Source organism: Melopsittacus undulatus, chromosome 7 (assembly GCF_012275295.1).
Source record: "Melopsittacus undulatus isolate bMelUnd1 chromosome 7, bMelUnd1.mat.Z, whole genome shotgun sequence".
NCBI classification, from domain to species: Eukaryota; Metazoa; Chordata; class Aves; order Psittaciformes; family Psittaculidae; genus Melopsittacus; species Melopsittacus undulatus.
The window spans coordinates 17,966,532-17,979,185 of record NC_047533.1 but is presented as its reverse complement, the minus strand read 5'-3'; positions in this window follow the sequence as shown (position 1 = coordinate 17,979,185).

Genomic DNA, 12,654 nt, shown 5'->3' with positions numbered 1-12,654 from the left:
ATTCATCAAAGATGAACAGTCTCCAGCTATGCTGCCTTCATGGGCATTATAGAAATGCTTAAAAATTTTTCTTATTTTCCATCCTTTATTAGTACAGTCTAATTCCAATCTCACTTGTTGAAAGAAAAATTATTCTTTATGTGTGTATGTGCCCAACAAGGAAAATGGGAAATTATTATTCTTATTCATTAGCAATGAGAAAGAACTGAGTTTTGTCTCATTTAATAAATATTGATAAAGATGAGACTTTAGTTTGTCTTCCAAATGATGTAAAATCTGATGGACTGCAAAAGTGTGAGACTACTAAATTACAGCATTTGTTTCTTTCCTGCACTGCTGTTGTGCAGTAACAGCATAATATGGAGATTCCTGAGAGCTTACAAGTTCACTAAGAAGTGACAGCTTTGATTTTCTGAAAGGTAACAGTGGAAGAGTTAAAAGCTTGCAGAGTATTTTCTGTCATTGTGAAGTGTTAGAATAAGGCACAATGTTGATGGAATCTGTCTCTGTATTTTCTGAGTACCCTGCATCATTTCTCCCTTTGAGAATTTCACAGTAACTCTGTAAATACCATCACTGCTCTACCTGGACAGACATTTAACATATGTTGACAGTACATAATCAAACATAAAACTGTATCCCAAATAACAACAAATTGCAAACTTTATTTTAGAATAGTTCTGGCCTAGTAAACCACCTCAAAAAGGTGTTTGGGTTTTTTTTTCCCACAAGTAATATTATAATCAGCTTTTCTCTGGCATAATCTCATGTAAATAGAATCTTAGAAGATTGGAAAGGACCTTAAGATCAACTAGTTCCAACCCTCTTGTGATGAGCAGAGGCACATCCCAGTAGATAAGGCTCTCTCCAACCTGGCCTTGAACATCACCAGGGATGGAACATTTACCATTTCCTTGGCCAACCCATTCCAGTCCTCACCAACCTCACAGTAAAAAACTTCCTTATATCTAACCTGAACTTCACCTGTTTAAGTTTAAACCCACTGCCCATTGTCCTATCACTACAATCCCTGGTGAAGAGTCCCTCTCTGGTATCCGTCTGGGTCCCCTTCAGATACTGGAAGGCTGCTATGAGATCTCCACCCAGCCTCCTCTTCTCCAGGCTGAACAGCCCCAATTTTCTCAGCCTATCTTTGTACAGGCTCCAGCCCCCATGTCATCCTTATGGCCCTCCTCTGGACTTCCTTCAAGAGCTCCATGTCCTTCTTATGTTGAGGACACCAGAACTGCACATGGTAATCCAATTGGGGTCTCATGAGAGCAGAGTAGAGGAGCAGAATCACCTCCTTGGACCTGCTGGTCACTCTGCTTTTGATGCAGTCCAGGATACCGTTGGCTTTCTGGGATGCAAGTGCACACTGAAGCTGGCTCATATTCATTTTCTCATTGACCAACACTCCCAAGTCCTTCTCCACAGGGCTGCTCTGAATCTCTTCTCTGCCCAACCTGTAGCTGTGCCCGGGATTGCTCCGACCCAGGTGGAGGACCTTGCACTTGGCTTGACTGAACTCTGTAAGGCTGGCATCAGCCCACCTCACAAGCGTGTGAAGGTCCCTCTCATGGCATTCCTTCTCTCCAGCATAACAACGGAACCACACAGCTTGGTGTCATCAGCAAACTTGCTGAGGGCACACTAAATCCCACTGTCCATGTCAGCGGCACAGATGTTGAACAGAGTTGGTCCAAACACTGACCCCTGAGGAACACCACTCATTACTGGTCTCCAGTTGGATGTTGAGCTGTTGACCACAACTCTTTGTGTTTGGCCATCCAGCCAATTCTTTATCCACCAAGTGGTCCATCCATCAAATTCAGTTGTCAGTTTAGAGACGAGGATGTTGTGTGGGACAGTGTCAAACACCTTGCACAAGTCCAGGTAAATGACATCAACTGCTCTACCCCTGTCCATCAGTTCTGTAGCCCCATCATAGAAGGCCACCAAATTGGTCAGGCAGGATTTTCCCTTAGTGAAGCCATGCTGGCTGTCACCAACCACCTTGTTGTTTTTCATGTGCCCTAGCATGCCTTCCAGGAGAATCTGCTCCATGATCCTGCCAGGGACATAGGTGAGACTGACTGGGCTGTAGTTCCCCAGGTCTTCCATTTTCCCCTTCTTGAAAATGGGGGTTATATTTCTGTTTCTCCATATATTTCCCTTTTTCTATGTATTATCCTTTTTCCATATAACGAGACTAAGACCCATGCTGATAAAGTTGTTTCTGTAATGAAAAAATCTGGTTTAATATTTCAAGATTATTTTGAGGAAGAAAAGGCTCTCAGTTGTTCCAATTATGTGAATTCTGGAATGTGTTGCCAAGTGTAGAAAGTCTATTCTGTACACTTCAGTTACACGGTACTCCAGAAGGAATTCTACCTGGGCAGAAATATGAAAACAGTTTTATGCAAGTGTATAAGTGCACTTACGTAGGTGTATACTTATATAAATATTCAAGACTGTGTTTTTGTACTTCAGTTTCTTATGTGTATCTTTGATAACAGTTAAGGAACCTTGGGATTCTGTGATTCTGTGATGAGAATCTCCAAACTCCTATGGCACTCTTTCATATACACTTTAAGTCTTGCATAAGGATCATTAGGCTAATAGAAAATCAATAGGTAGAATGTGGCCATTAAAGGGTTTTTCTTCAGTTGCTGCTAGTCTGTGTACTAATAATTTGGTAGCCCACTTTGTGTGGTTTCTGTTCATTTTCTCTCAGAAACTGCAGCCACATGACACCACAACTATCAGTTTTGCCAACTAACTGCCCTATTAGTCTCTCTAATTAGGCCAACAATATAGAAGAAGGAAAAAAACATTGTCATTAGGTGTAGCTGTTCCAGTAGAAGGCTAAAGATATAGCTCTTACGCAGCACTTGTGATTTCCTTGTTCTGTGACGAAACAGAAGGTTTTTGTTCCCATTGCTGTAGGCACATTCACAATGAAGACTAAATCTCTGTAAACATTTTAAATTGTATGGGTGGCCCAAGTGATTGGTGGAGGTGGTATTAAGCCTACTAGGTGCTCATTCAGCTTGAACCTAAGTTACAAGTATTGACCAGCCTGGCCTCTGAATAGTTATAAACAGTTTGAGCCCTTTTCTTAATAATTATTAAGATAGTTGCACATGCAATTATTTTTGATTGCTGTGTGTGTTGTCTAGTTTCATAAAGCCTAAACACTGCTGGATGATCCTAGAAAGAGAGAAAGCTGCTATGTAAGAATGCTATATGCCTCTGATGAGAAAATTTTATTTCTCTGATGAGAAAATTGGTCAGGCAGGATTTCCCCTTAGTGAAGCCATGCTGGCTGTCACCAAACACCTTGTTGTTTTTCATGTGCATTAGCATGCCTTCCAGGAGAATCTGCCCCAAGATTTTGCCAGGCATAGAGGTGAGACTGACTGGTCTGTAATTCCCCGGCTCATCCATTAAGTAACATGAAAATGCAGTCACTCCAAATTTGCACAGAAAGGCTCCTGTTACCTTTTTAAATAATAAATTACTTTCTCGCTTGACAGCATTGTTTCCTTAGTTCTTCCCAGCTGACTGTGATGTGAATTTCCAACTGCTATAGTGTTTAGTCTCACTTCAGTACCATTAAAGAAGAAATCATACATGTAAAAAAGCAAAAATAGATTCAAAGGATAATTTGTCAGTGTATGGTAATCACCTGAGCCTGATCATGCAAAAGCTGAACACTCCATCCTTCCATTATCCACAGTAAGAGCTGGAAGTGCTCAGCATATCACAGAATCAAGACTTAGTATTTATGTGACTGCAATATAGTGTAGTTGATTATATTCTGAATTTATATTCTATCAAGCTCTTTTCAATCTTGGAGGCTGTTAATATCTAGAACAGCATAAATTATTTTAGAACAGTTTCATAGGAGTAAAATTTTATGGCAACGTATGAAAGTCTGTTTAAAATTCAGAAATACTACTTTTACTTTATTGACTTCATTACTTTGTTCACTTTGCATGTGAATAGAATAAATACACAGCTTTAAAGTCTGTCTGAAAATGTCTTTATTGTTTTTAACTCCTGTTCTGTTGTCCTCAAGGTGTTTAGTGTTATTTTGCTGAACATAAGGCTAGGCATGAAGCTTAATGAGACAGTAATTTTCAACATGATTTTATTTAGTGCAAAATAATGTAGCAACCTAAAAATGCAAGTTTGTATCCAATCTGTATTGTTTTCTCCAAAACTTGGAAGATTTTTTAAGAGTTAAGCTGATATTCCATCAGGAATCCAGGTAACAAAGGTGTTCATATTAATTTGTATGTAGTGTTTCCAAGAAATCTGTATATCCCTAAGTGAGACTTCTGTCTTTTTGAGGAACTGTATGGGTTATGTTCTACTGAAATATGAAATCATAAAACTTCTTGTCTACTGGATCATAATCAATTTTATTTGAAACTGGAATATGAGACCTGTTTTGCATCCTTTCCCAAGCATACTGTACAGTAGCATTCCTCTTTCTATTCCAGTTCCCTCTCCAGTAACCTTATTATGGTCAATTCAATTTTTAGAAGCTTCTGATTTCACCTATTCAGTTAATTGCTCAGTTGCACCTCCTTTTCCTTTCTTTTTTCTTTTTTTTTTTTTTGGTAGTGTTTTCTCATTCTAAGCTGCTTATGTGTCAAAATGCATTGGATGAAGGATACCATACCTAGAAATAATCATTTCAGATACTAGTAATAACTTGTTTATTAAAGGCAAAAAAAGAGGTCTTGGAAATGTTTTGTTGTTGTTTAATTAGCTTCATTTGTTGGTGCTGACCCATCTGCAGAATGCTCTCTGATGAGCAGTTTTCTGCCCTTTCTTGTTACTAGTGCTATGCTACTGCTAAGTGTTATTCAGCACTGTCAAAAGGTGTCTGAAAGTTGTAACATCCTGTAGGATAGGAAAGGAATCTTCAGTTGGGCTGGATAGGTAACTTCTCTTTGTGAAAGCTTTCCAAGCTAAGTTTCATATGTGGTTTTTTAATTAGATGGTCATAAATAAGTCACTGTCCCTATGAGACTTACTGGGTATGTTCTTAATTCTGTGACATTACAAAAAAAATGAATAAAATGGATATGTGAGAACTGAACACCTCTGTCTCTGTAACCTATAAATAGAGTGATCTATAAGTATGGAATAAAAAAAAATTACATATCCTAACCAAATTTATTTTTCTTGTGTTTTGGAAACTCCATGTCACAAAATAAGGATGGAGACTTTGTTTCATGGTTCTTCAATTATAATTTATGTGGAAATGATAAACATACACAAAGAAAGGAAATTCCAGGTGGCTTCTAGGAGTATTTTGACAAATATTTGGCAAATTAGGAATCTAAGCAAAAAGAAAGCATAGCACTTTAGAAAGTAGTGACCATCATCTGAAATGGAGCTCCAATAGTTATGATTTAACTGAGAATAGCTGCCTGGTATCACATAACCCTTATATGAGTCATGAGCTTGTGATTCTCTGGAGTTTTTAACTGACATGATTTAGATCACTCATAAAAACAGTGATTTAACCATCAATAAGAAATTAACTTTATATATGGAAACCAAAGCTTTATTTTTGGGTGTAACTGATTACAGATGAAATCTAATAACATGAAATAATAAACCCCTGCTTTCTTACACAGTCCCCATCTCTGTGCACTGTTACTGCTGCAGTACATGTTTGCCTTTCCTGGCTTGAGGCATATGGTCAAGATAACCGCAGGTTCCCAGTTGCTTCTGCAGTAGCATGTAGGGGCTCAGATCAGAGGCATTCCAGGGGTTTTGCAGATAATTTCTCCACGTTTGTCATCTTAATACTCCCACTAATACATAGTTCTATTTGTTTTCTTTCTTACCTGTTTAACTGCTTGTTCTTGATTGGAAGATCTGTCCATCCCCAGATGCTGAGGTTGCTCAGGCTTAGTACCTCGTAGGTACCAGTCCCATATATGTACTCCCTGAACAATATGCATGAATTTCAGAAACTGACTGCTCATTTGAACATTCTGAAGGGTTCAGCCTTGCACTGATCACCCACAGTTAATGTACCCCCAGAGTGCTTTTTTGGCTCCCTTTTCCATTTTGCCTAAGTTATTCAATGATTCAATGTATGTAGGGGAAGGATGGATTCTGTACATCCTGGATTTAAATCCTGTCCACATATGATACTTCTCACATGTTACTTACAACATGGCTTTTTTTTTTTTTCTCCAGCTTTGCATGTAATGACTTTTTACAGCTTTGGTTATGCATGTGGCATTTACTACCAGTCCATTTCCTTTTCTGAGGGTACGTAATTTGCAGAAGAGATAGAGGTAAATCAAGTGCATTGCCTCAGAATAGTGATGTTCATTCCTTTTATAAATTAAGTATTAGGGACATGTGAGGTACAGTATCAATTGCTTGGAAAAATTCAATGGTGCCTTGAACTTTACTATTATACAGGCTAAGTTTATTTTAAACTCACTACAACATCCTAGCATGATGATTAGAGCCACAAAGAACATCTGATTCATGTAATCTTCTATTATAGAAGAAAATTGCAATGAGTTGATTAAGGCTTGAAGTAAGGAACCAGATACAGTGTAATCTGAACTCTTTGACATCTTCTGAACCATTTTTAGAAAGAGTACTGCCTTCCAGAGTTACATCTCAAGTGAAGTATTCACATCATGGCAAATAAGACAGTTTTCAGCTGCACATAAGCAAATCCTAAAGATTTCAGCAAGGATTCTACCTTTCCATATCCTCTTGAGGTGTGTCATCGAATTTGTGCTGTCATATATTCCATCTCTGTCAAAGCTCCTCTTTATTTTTCTCCCTCCTGAAGACCTTACTCAAACACTAATGTGGAGTATCCAGCAGCTCTCTCCTATTGCATGTGAACAGTTGTTTCATGTTTACATCATGGCATCATTTTCACAGTTGCTTGTCTCAGCTCCTGTGTCTGTTTCTCCATTCATATTACCTTTGGATTACTGAATCTCTGAGATGAGGTGCTCCCAACTGGCAGAATATGTGTGACAGAGTATGTCATGAGAGCTAACATTTGATCTGGAGGATCAAGGATTTTGTAGCTGACCTTTCATGGACAGGCAGTTTCTCTGAATGTTTATATCAAGAAAACAAACTTAAACTACTTCGATGACATTTTCAAGTTTCACCTGTTTGGAGATACACTACATGATGCTATATTCCAGTGCTTCTGGGGATAGTAGTGGTTTTCTGTCTGTGCTGGAGAGATATAGATGTGTTCTTTTGGGTTTTTTGGGTTATTTTGTGGATGCCCTGCACAGACTGATCATAACTGCACAGACTGATCATTCTGCAGTTTCAGAAGTATAAACTATTATTTCTAGAGTACGTTAGTTTCGTTTTCAAGATGGGATGTAGAAATAGTTGAGAGCATTATCTTTTAAATATAGTTTTTATTTCTATGCAATAGCTAGCATTTGTGCTTCACTCTTGCCACTCAAAATTCTGCTCCAGGAGTCTTCTGGAAGTCCAGACTGAATCTTTTGTGGTGAAAATGTATATTCCTTAGCACAGTAAAACACCAATGTAAAATTACTATTTATTCTGAAAATGACACCTTTAAAAAATGTAAGATAAGAAAGCTGTGAAATATTCTGAAACTGGAAGAAGTTTCTTTGCTGAAGTTTCAGAAGTTTCAGACACTGTCACCAGATTGAAATTCAGTTCACTTTAGTAGTGGCTTGTGATGGGAATACAGCCATAACTGGAATGCTGTGTCATGCTGTGAGACTCAGAAGGACGTGATACCAGAAAGTGCTGCTCCAACACTGCAAATTGAAGCTTTGTTCAGTTCTAAGTAGTGATGGGCCTGAAATATAACCATATATACGAATCTGAATGCAACTGCTCCCCTTTCCTTTAGCTGCCTAAAAATTGGTTTAGACCCATGGTCTGCTCTTACAAACAGAATTCACTGCTGGTTGATATGCTGTTTCCAGAGGTGGAATTAGTATGCTTGGAAACCTCCACCTTAACCTGTGCTGCTAGATCTGAGATGTCTCTATTTGTTATAGGTAGGTATGGGGTTTTGTGTGTAATATTTTCACAAAGGAAAGTTCAGCCATAGTTCAGATGTATGCAGAAAATGTCACATACATAAAACTTGTAAATTCATGTAATTGGCATTGAGATTAATTCAGTTAGAATGAAAGCTGACTGATAAAAACACTTGGATTGCTAGGATCTGTAAAAAAAAATAAACTTCAGGGAAGGGAAACTTTTTTATTGATTGTTTGGAATAACAAATAGAAACTCCTGACACAAATGCATGCAGTGAGGTCATGTCTTAACATCACGCTTTCTTTCCTTAGGAAGCAGCAACTTTACAGTTGAAAAGTCAGCTTTGTTTCCCAAACTCCAGTGTGAGCTGTGACCAATGCCTAGTATTTGTTTGGGTTGTTTTTTTTTAGTTTTACCGTTTTCTGCCTCTTGCCTTTAGAACTTGTGTTTAATGTTAGATTCAAATTATGGGTGAGAGCACATTATGAGGGAAGCGAAATGGGCCACTTAGGTGTCCTTCTTCTGGCTGGGCACATTTATTGTTTGTAATTAGAGTAGCTCCCCTGGTACAGTCTATGGCTGGTTGTCAAAGGGCTGCCGCAGCTTGCAGCTTTCCTCTGTCCTCAGCAGCAGTCATCTCCTTGGCATCCCAGGCTGGAGCTCACTGAAGAGCGAACATGAATGCTGTTTGACTCTTGCATGACCTTGGAGTAGAATAAAAGTCCTGGAGTACGGGGTAGGTGCCTTTTCTTGGGTTTTTCGCCCCGGAGCAGGGCTTTGGTTAGGTCCTAATAGGTGGTGGCTGCTAATGGCCCCTGCCTCCTTCAAGGTGGCAGTATATCAAGGAAAATAATGTCATATTAAAATTTATTGGTCTGCTTGTGTGAATGAGAAGGTACTGTAGAGAAATGGTCCCTGAGTGTACAACTGGTTCTAAGTGGCTCAGCTGCTTTTCTGCATTTGACTGACAGTGGCATTAAGGCAGCTCTGAATCCCAATATTCATCTTTTCTGGGTAGAGCAGCTGTCTTTCCATAACAGCTAGGGGAATGCAGCTCTTCTCTATGACACTGATGTAAGCTAAGATAGGAAGGATAATAGGTTCATGCATAAAGGATTACGTTACTTCCTTTACCTAAACAACTGACTAAGGTAAGAGGTAAATGCTTCTTTAACATCTAAAGATATTATGTAATTTATATCACTTAAGTAAAATAAAAGTTTTAAAGTAGAAGATAAAAGCTATTTTTTCCCCCTGTCTGTTTTTTTTACAAATATATTAATGTTCCAGATAAATCATTGAAATACAAAAGAATATAAATACAATAAATCAAGTTAATAATACGAATGCATGAGATAAAAATAATGTCTTTTCCCTTTATCCCCAGTCTATATCCTCCCTTCTCCCTCTATTTCCTTTACCCCTAGTCTATGGATTTAAGTTGTGTATATATCCTTCAGGAAAACTAAAGGTTAAGTTTTTGTTTAGGATGGAAATGTTAGCCCCTGAGAAGAAAACACATGAAGAGAATGAAGATTTGCAGCAGTATCATCAGAAGTCTACAAACTGCAAGAAATTGGTTAGGAATTGCTGCTTGATAAAGCGATTTTTTGCCTGGAAAAGTTTAAGCTCTAAAGGTACCTTTCCTATTTAAATGTTTAGTGTAGGAGAAATTGTTGTCTTTCCAAAAATTCTGAATTTTTGATACAGTGGTGTTACTGAATTTAGCATCAGTCAAGTTACATGTACAAAAAGTCTCTGCTGTCTTGGGTCTATTGTTCAAAGAGATTAAAAATGGTACAGCTTTGATTGAAAGTGCTTTATCATAATGTGATATAAATAATTGTACTGCATGAGCATTCATTTTGCAGCACATCAAAATACATGGTTGGCAGAAAAAAAAAATCCTTCAGTCAGAACATTAATGAGTACATGTAAAATCCCAGCAATTAAATGTATCAATTTATTGGTGCCCAAACCAAAAATCTGTTCTGATGTGTAACACCTCCTTTGATCACTGTCAGAGTATATTTACATGGAAATTACATGATATATCCCTTTGTCTTTGAGGAAATAGGGAAAGGTAACATCCTGTCACTTTTGTACATAATGGTGCTATGTACTGTATTTATTAACACTGAAAGAAATACTTCTTTTTAAATTGAAAGTTGGCTATGAATTATCTCACCCATTGAAAATCTAACTCTCTTATGAATAATAAATTAAACAGCAACCATCCTGAAGTGATGGCTAATCTGCTTCACAATGTTTTCCTCAGGAACATACACACAGTTAAGGATTTTATTCAGTGCTGATTCCTCTTTTTACCTCTTAATGTTGAATATTTGTAATTTGCAACACTGTGTAAAAACAAAACAAAAAGCACTGCCCCGAACAACCCTTCTGTGTTTTGGCAGAATTTTTCATCCCCTTGCACACAGTTTCTGACAAGAACAAAAACCCCAGGTCCTCAGTATATTGAATTTGTGTCAAAAAGAATAAAAAAAATGCATGACATTATTTTGTCATGAAGAGCTAAGTCACCAGATCCTGAGTGATATGTTATTTTAGTTATACATTTACTTTAAAGGATATGCTTTAGGAGCTTAGTTTCAGCAGTTAGAAACAATGATCTGTTTAAATGCAGCCTACATCTGATTTTAAACTGCCTTTATCCCTGTGTTATCCAAGTAAACAAGTGTTTATATGCATTTTAATCTAAGCATAATCATTTAGCTATTTTTGGCCACTCATTTTTAAAGCTCTAGGGTAATATTTCCAACAAATGTCTGCTTTAATCTCCATTAATATTATGGTTTGCTAAATACATGTTTGATTTCTGATTACTGTATCAGTTTGTACCTTTAATTCTCTGCATTTTCATTTATGTTCTGTGTTGTTAGTAGAGCTAATGAAGCACAAATGAATTTGCTGTAACCTTTTCAAAACACTAATACTTTTGTTCACAGGAATATTAGATTTTTTTTCATTGGGTTATTTATCAGCAATCTCAGTAGGCATAAGGAGTCAGCTCTCTAGAAATTGTGAATATGAAGCAGCTTGCACTGAAATTAAAAGGCCTGATTCTTCAATGCATTTAAACTGGCTAATAATTTGCATCTCTGGAAAGGGTATTAAACCAGTCAATAGTAATGATAAAATTAAGGATTTATTTTTTCTTAGTGAAGCTAATTAGTAGATATAATTAATTACTGTAAAATCAGGCTCAGCTAAGTTACTCTGGGCTACTCCAACAGAGGCAAAATCAAAATCTGACATAGCTCAACATGAAGATATTAATTTTGCTTTATCTAGTACTGAATGATAGAAAGTGTATTCCCATAAGGATACCTTTACAAGAATCTTTGAATATTTATCAGGATCGAGAAGACTGACGTCCTGAGATGCTTTTTTCAGCACTGTTCTGTAGCCCAGGGTGACCTCACTGGCTCAAAAAAGTTTTCTTGGACTTCAGTACTAGAACCTACTGACATCTGTAACACAAGTTGTATACAGTGTATCCCATTATGTTCCTGAGCCATATCTAGGTAATATTTAGTGCATGTAAATAAGTGGGACATTTCTGAAAACCCGTAGGCCTGGCCATGGAGATGCTCATCCATTCTTTGGCATAAGCTAAGTCAACAAGAAGTCTGCTGTTAATTTAACCTTCCTATCCTTCCACGGTGCCATGGTAGCTACACAACACCAGGACACTGAGATACTCAATCAATACTGTTTTCTGCCAGTGGAATGAAGGTGGATTTGCAAATGATATCATGGTGGCTTATTCCCACCAAAGTATTCTTTTACAGAAACCAACTTCCCTGTTGGTTGTCTTAAGCTACCTTACACTAGTAAAGTGGAATAAAAATAGTTATTAGGCAGTTGAGGCTTGCAGTTTAGTGCTTAAAAATAGCTGAAAAGTTTTTTTTCATATTTATAAAACATAAAACTGTAAATACTGAATTATTTGGTAATCCACTGCTATTGTAACAGTTTGTAGCTAGAAATGTCATGAAATAATGCATATTTGATCTTTCTTTTAAAACAGATTATTCCTCACAATTTGTTTTTCATAGTTTATTTGTATGATATTGAAACTGACTTTGTCAACATGTTGTTTTAACTTCATGGAATTAATTATACTTTCAGAGATAATTTCCATTTATGAATTTGGTTTTGAATACTGGCAAATAAATATTTGATTTACTGCAGTATTTAGATGATTTAATTCTAATTTCAGAATGAGTAGTCTTCATTCTTATGGTAAAATCTTAAGATATTCTGGCACTGGGAATATCTTTCTGGTCTTCCCATTTTAAGATCTGTCCTAGGAATAAGAAAGTTTTAACACCAGTACTGGAAAGATAATTACGCTTAACCCTTTTATATGCATGAATTTAATGCAGGAGTGATTCTTCCAAAGGAAGATCAAGAGAATTAAAAAAAGTACTTTTTATGTAATTGAAAATTAAACAGAATGTCATAGTTATCAATGGGAAACAATTCAACACTAAAGACACTTTATAGTCAATGCTTAAGTTTCAGTAATTTGACTAAATCCCTTACAGAGTAGTTTCACAAAGCAGGTATCTTGTG